Source organism: Corvus brachyrhynchos, unplaced genomic scaffold (assembly GCF_000691975.1).
Source record: "Corvus brachyrhynchos isolate BGI_N302 unplaced genomic scaffold, ASM69197v1 scaffold279, whole genome shotgun sequence".
Taxonomy (NCBI): Eukaryota; Metazoa; Chordata; class Aves; order Passeriformes; family Corvidae; genus Corvus; species Corvus brachyrhynchos.
The window spans coordinates 6905781-6912302 of record NW_008246060.1 but is presented as its reverse complement, the minus strand read 5'-3'; positions in this window follow the sequence as shown (position 1 = coordinate 6912302).

Below are 6522 nucleotides of genomic sequence, written 5' to 3'. Positions count from 1 at the left end.
AGGCAGGAATTCCTAAATTTGTAATGCCCCTGTTCCTTGGAACAAATCTAATTATGTTTTGGTTCTGTATTATTAAAGCACTGTTTCCAGTGCTTCAGAGACAGGGTGGTCACACCTCACTGACAGCCTGCACTGACTCTTCCTTGCTTGAAAAGACTGAGCACTTTCCTCTTTGATCAACACTCCTGTAAACAAGGAGTGATTTTCTAGTACCCCACGAGGCTGTTCTTGTGCAAGTTTTCCCAGATAAATAATAAAATACAACAAGACCACCTACAATTTTAAAAATTTTATATAAGAAACTATATATAATATTTTATAGCGATAATGGAGAGGAATTACTGATGACTGAAGTATGTAAATAAACCATGGGATATAATGTATGTCAGTGGTATGGAAATCCTGTATTTGTACCGTAGCTTTTAGTAATACATTCTCTTAACTCCATCAGGAGACCTACATGCAATTTAATTTTTTTTCCTAAGGGGGACCATGGTCGGTACCATGCCACTGTAGTGACTGGGCACTGATGTCCCCTGGTCCTTATTTCTTCCTTTGCAAGACCCCCTTCTGTGCTGTCCCACGCCTGCTCTGGTCTGGCTGAAATCACTGAATTTGACACAATTCAGCTCCTTTATTCATGTTCAGTTTTACCTTACCCTCAGAATCAAGAGTATCAGCCTGACATTTGGGACACTGAATAAATTTAAGGCCTTAAATAATTTAATGCATTTAACATTTGTCTGCTTTGGTTTGACCTGATGGGAAATCTCTCCCTTGAAGAAGGATTTATGCAGCCTGTGCTGCAAGGCACTTTCCTGCCATTCCTTCAGATGTGCCACTATCAACATTTCCACTCTCTGAGTCAGCCACTCTCTGAGTTCTCCTGCCCAGCACTGGGAAGTACTGTGAGATTACAGACCAGGGCCTCAGACCTCTTTTAGTGTACCAAAGACCAGAAGTCATCTGAAATGTCCTGAACTCTAGCATCAGATGTGACTTTCTGCTTCTTACTACTAAAATGTCTGCAAAGGTTAAGGTCTCTAATATGCATCACATTAAATTATGTAACATAAATAATGCCAAAGGTCATAAAATTAAGAGTTACATGACAAATACTATTTTTAAATGTACGTCTTGCTTTGAAGGAATATGGAACAAGAGCTCCCTGTTGTGTAAATATTTGGAAACAAAAAAAATTACAAATAATAGTAGAGGAATATAAAAGAACACTACTAGTAATTCATACTCTAAACTAAAAACTAGTCCCTTGCCTTCTCTGAAATAAACAGTAGTAGTTGAAGGTTGTCCAGATGCACCAGGGATATGAAGACTCAGTGAGGCTGGTTTATAAGTCATATATCTAAGACCTTTTCTCTGGAAATCCAGGCTTGGAGTTTCCCTTGTTTACATTAAGATGATTCTTTCATAACATGAAATTTACTCCTATACGTTGCACACCTCAGCATAGGCAGGACAGAAACACATTTCAGGATTCACTTTGGCTTTCTGACTCAAGTTAAACTCACTTGCTTTAGATTATCTCTGATCTCTCCCAGGAAAGGATAAATTAATATCCAAAAAGACAAGAAGAGAGACTTGAATGCTTCATGACTCTTTTTTTCAAAAATCGACCGATTGCTATTAAGATTAGAGCCATCTGCTGAACTTCAGTGTTCTAGAAACAGCTGAGACTTTCACTGCTCTTGATGGGGCAAACAGCAGGTGGTAGAAGCATCACCACCCTCACCACCCCAGCAAGACACACGGGGAATGACTGGAGAATAGGGTAGGGAGCTTCTCCTGACTGTGGCACAGCTTTTTCCATGAGGAGGGATGGATTCTGTGTCGGGCCAGGTCACATCATCTGAGAAACTTGCCTTTTGTTTCTTTCTCAGATCTTTCTCATTTCAGTGAAATTGTGGTCATCAGCACTAGTTTGTTTTTTAAGTTAGGGATTTCCAAATTCTGCAATCCTTTGAAGTGTTTAATTTAGGAAGCAGAGTCTTCCGAAGAAAAAAGAAAAATTTCTTCTGCGATTTTTTTAAACCATTGAAATACATGTATTACTTTAAGTATTTTTGTAAAAATTAGGTGTTGCAAATCTAAATTACAAATATTTAGATTTAAATCATGATAAAAGGAGATGGGTAAGACCTGTGTTTTATGTTTCTCTCCTGATCTAGTTGAAGATGTCCCTGCTTGTTGCAGGGGTGTTGAACTAGATGATGTTCCAACCTGAACTATGCTAACCATATATGTTCAAGTTAGTTCTTTCAAACTGTCCTTAAAAAGTTGTATACATCCATGATAACTTTGGGTTAGAAAGGTAAATAAGATACTTGGACTACATAAAACTTCAGGTCAGACTCTAGTGTTGCACAAGTGGCAGCTGTTTCACGGCAAGCACGGTTAATGTGAAGGCTCCCAAAGGAGGATATTTATGGTGCCTCAGCAGTTGAGCTGCCTGAAATAAACCCCAGGTCTCTGCCTGTGCAGTGCTAACCTCTGCTCCTTTCCAGAGGTGACCCACAGGGTGTCTGAGCTCCTCCACAAGTGACTCTGCCAAAAGGCAGGTGTCAGCACTGACTTCTGTGAAGGCTCCTCTCATTAAATCAAAATTAAATAATATGAGCTAAAAATTGATGGGATGGATTCTCCCAGGTATTGCCAGGTTATATGGAGTGCCAGCAGCAGTGCTGATTTACAGTTTCTGAGGCTGTGGCCCATGGTTTGACCTAATTCATTAGTTCCCACCACCTGAGCAGGGGCAATTTAAGCAGAAATGTCTCTGCCCATCAGGGTAACTTCAGAACATCATTAAAGCAGTTTGATTCCAAATAGCCTCTTTTTTTTTTTTTCTTTTTTTTTTTTAACTTCAGTGTATATTCTCCTTGATTATTGCAGAGGTGAAGTTGCTTCCAAAGTCTTAAAGTTGTCATCACGGATCTGTCTGCCAGAGTCGTGGTCACTCAGCTCCAGTGCTGACAGTGGCGTCCAGTCCTCCAACTCTAAAGATCAGAGCTGGCTCTTGCAGTCCAAATCATGTATGTATCATAGAATAGTTTGGTTTGGAAGAGACCTTAAAGATATCTAATTCCACCCCCACTACCATGGGCAGGGTCATTTTACAACAGATCAGGTTACTCCAACCCCATCCAACCTGGACTTGAAAACTTCCAGGGATGGGGCAGCCTCAGCCTCCTGGGCAGCCTGTTCCAGTACCTCCCCACCCTCACAGGGAAGAAAGAGTACAAGCAAAGCTCTCCGTGCTTGTTCTGCAGCAATTGTATGCATTCAGATCTTAGCATGATCAAGCTGATTGTTCACATTATCAATTTGATTTAACAAAGTTATCTCCTATATGTAATTTCCATGCTGCTTCTCTGGATGTTATATAGAGAAGCATGGAGACAAATTCAGCTTGTCTGCATTTTTACCTCAGTTTACAATGGTATGATTTTTTCCAAAGCTGTTTAAGAGACCAACCCTAAAATTCTGACCTGCCTTGGGGGAGCAGGGTTATTCTGAACAGGTTTTGTCCATGTGCTTTCTTATCTAATCTTTCTTCCCAAGAAACCTTCTTTCTTCCAACAGCCCATCTTCCCAAAAACACCTAAAACATTAAGCAAAGCTAAGGCAAGAGATATACTCTGTATTCTCTGTAGAAAGGACAGGGGCATAAGGGCTAATTACCAAAAACCTTTTCAGCTGATTCCATTAGTATTTGCACAGACAGGTGATGCTAAAATGACTGTGTGGTTTGGTCACACTTATTTGTGGACTGTAGTGTGTATAAACTGTTTGTCTGTGGTTTGTAATATCTTAGAATGGACTACCAGAGTGACCAGGACAGCATTTGCCACTCTCTTTAACTTCCATCTTGGTTTCATTTGCTTGATGGATGTTTCTGTGACACCCCCTTGCCAGAGATGTGGGTATTCACCAAGTCCCACATCACCTTCTGGCAAACAAGGCAAACCAGCCCTTCCTGAAGCCTTGCAGGCAGTGGTCTGGGTGGTGAGGAAGCATCCCACAAGCTCAGACCCTTCTTCAGGCAGGGAAAAGGGTTTACAGTAGGGGAGGCCTCCAATGCTAAAAGTGAAAAATTCTCCCAAGGTTTTGGGCAACTTGAAAAACACACTGGAAATCACAGTACCTTTAAAATAAGGCTCCTGTCTAGCCTCCTACAGATTGGCAACAAAGTTGTGATTTTCATTTCAATTTCTCTGGTAAGTAGTGGAGTAGCTTTGCATTTCTATTAATTCAAAGCTGTCTCTAGATGGCTTCAGAGAGCAAAGAGAACTCATCACTGTGGGAACGGCTGTGCTCTAGGAAGGTATTGTAGCCCATGGGCAACTTTCCATCTTTGTGGGTAGGATCTGGGCACCAGCACATTGCCTGTCTTCGTTAATTAGCTGAGAGAAGACCAGGCAGAGCCATGTGCTCCTTGCTCACTGGCTGCTGCTGAGGCCTGGAGCAAATCCCTGTATTAAAAGCACTTAAAAACGGAACAGAGGTGATGGAAACGTGGTTTGTTCACTGTGAATATCCAGCTGGGATAGTTGGAATAACTGCAAGGGAAGAGTTGCCTTTGCAAATTATGTGCCTGATTTACTGGTTAAATAGTTTTTCAGTCCTCCCTATTTAGTCAACCAGGACATTAAGATGTCCAGAAATAAAGTGGAATGATTGGTTCCCAGTACTAATCTTAATGGCCACAAATCCAGTATTTCAGATTTTTTGCTCAGCACTTAACAAGTAGAATCAATCAGGCTTCATTTAAATAAATGAACTCCTATTGCAGAGTTATACCTGATTTCATGCTTTCCTTTATTGGTCACTAGATCTTTTCTATATCACATAAAATTATGTTTACATTAAAACTGATCTGTAGATATGCCTGAAACAGCACCTAATGTGAACATGAAGTCAGTGTTCTCAATGCATAGGGTAAGTCTTGTGAAACCTTTTTTGCAGCCGAAAGTCTTGAACCATTCACTGAAATAAGACAACTATTTGATTTCAACAAAATGGATTTTTTTGTCAATAAAATCATGGATAAATACTTGAGTTGGATTTCGGGCTTCTGAGTATATATATATATATGTAAAGCTACATACACAAACTTTCTTTTAGATCACAGAAATGAATGCTCCAACTTAAAGTTTATTCATCGAAATAGCTGGAGAAAATATCCACTTAATCACATAGTCTAAACACATTGAAGTAGGGGGGAAAAAAGGTGTTCATTTTCACCTGTGTTTATTTTTTCACCAGTAAAAACAAATAAAAAGAGAAGAAAAATAATCATAGTGCCTATGACAAAGATTGTGTTTCAAGGAGTGTGCAAAGTGTACCACGATTACTTTAACTGCAAATGGAGCTGCTTTTAGACTGAGTGTGGTTGAAAGGAAATATCCTTAGAAAAACTGTCACGCAGAATCCCAGGAAATGTTTTGGTTCGATATGTTTGGCCTCCATTTTTGTGGAGCTGTACATTCCTGTCCATGGTTCTAAAGGATAAAAAAAGAACTTATTTCAGAATCAATCTGTATTTTGACTCGTTTTTATACTCCCCACACCCAGGCTGGTTTACCTTTTGTGTAAGTGAAGCTGAACAGTGTAATTTTTCTATTTAGTGCCACGAATTAGTTTTATGGCATTCCTGAATTCAGTCCTTTTCCCCTGCTCAAGTGGTGTGTTCCTGCTGTCTCCAGCCATCTCTCGCTCAAAGCAGAGATTTTATTTGTCCTCAAAGCCACAAAGAGGGTTGAGACCAATCCTTCTGAAGACACCAGCTCACTTCATTCAGCCTTGCTGGTAGGAGGATCAGCAGGGCTTGGAGTTGGAGACAACAAGGCACAGGGATCTCTGGCGTCTCAACACACAGAGAGGCACCTGCCTGGGAAGTCCAAGCCTTCTGCTGCTGAAGTCAGTCCTTCCAGTCTTGCCTGCAGCCCTCTCAGCTTTGGGCTAAATGAACCAGGTAGAAAGGCTGAACTATCCAAAATAACACATTCGCCAGGAGGATCAACTGAGAAGAGAGGCAGAGATGGCAACATCTTTCATTCTGAAGCACCACCAAAAAAAAAGCACAAGTTCTTTGCAAAATAGCTTCTTACCTGAACACAGTGAAGGTGTCACAGCAGCAGCCATGGGGATGGGGCAGAATTTCAGTGTCACACACCCACGACTAGCCAGGGGTTGCCACAGCGGATGCGGTGCCGACCCCTCCTCACAGCCTCACATGCTAATTTGCAGGGATGTTCTTCCCTTCCCCTTGTGCTCAGGGTCATGTTTTCAAGCACAGCCCCAGAAGTTTGTGCTGAACCACTCCATGGGGAGCTTATTCATCATCCAAACCCCAAGCAGGCTTTCTGCTCGAGTGCTTCCTAAATGCCTCTCTGGTAATGCCAGGGAGCCCTCAGCAATGTCCCGAGTCTCTGCAGGACCCTGACACCATCAGCTCTGCCCACGGTGTGCTGAGCACCCTGAACCCAGCCGCGGGAAAGAGGGGGC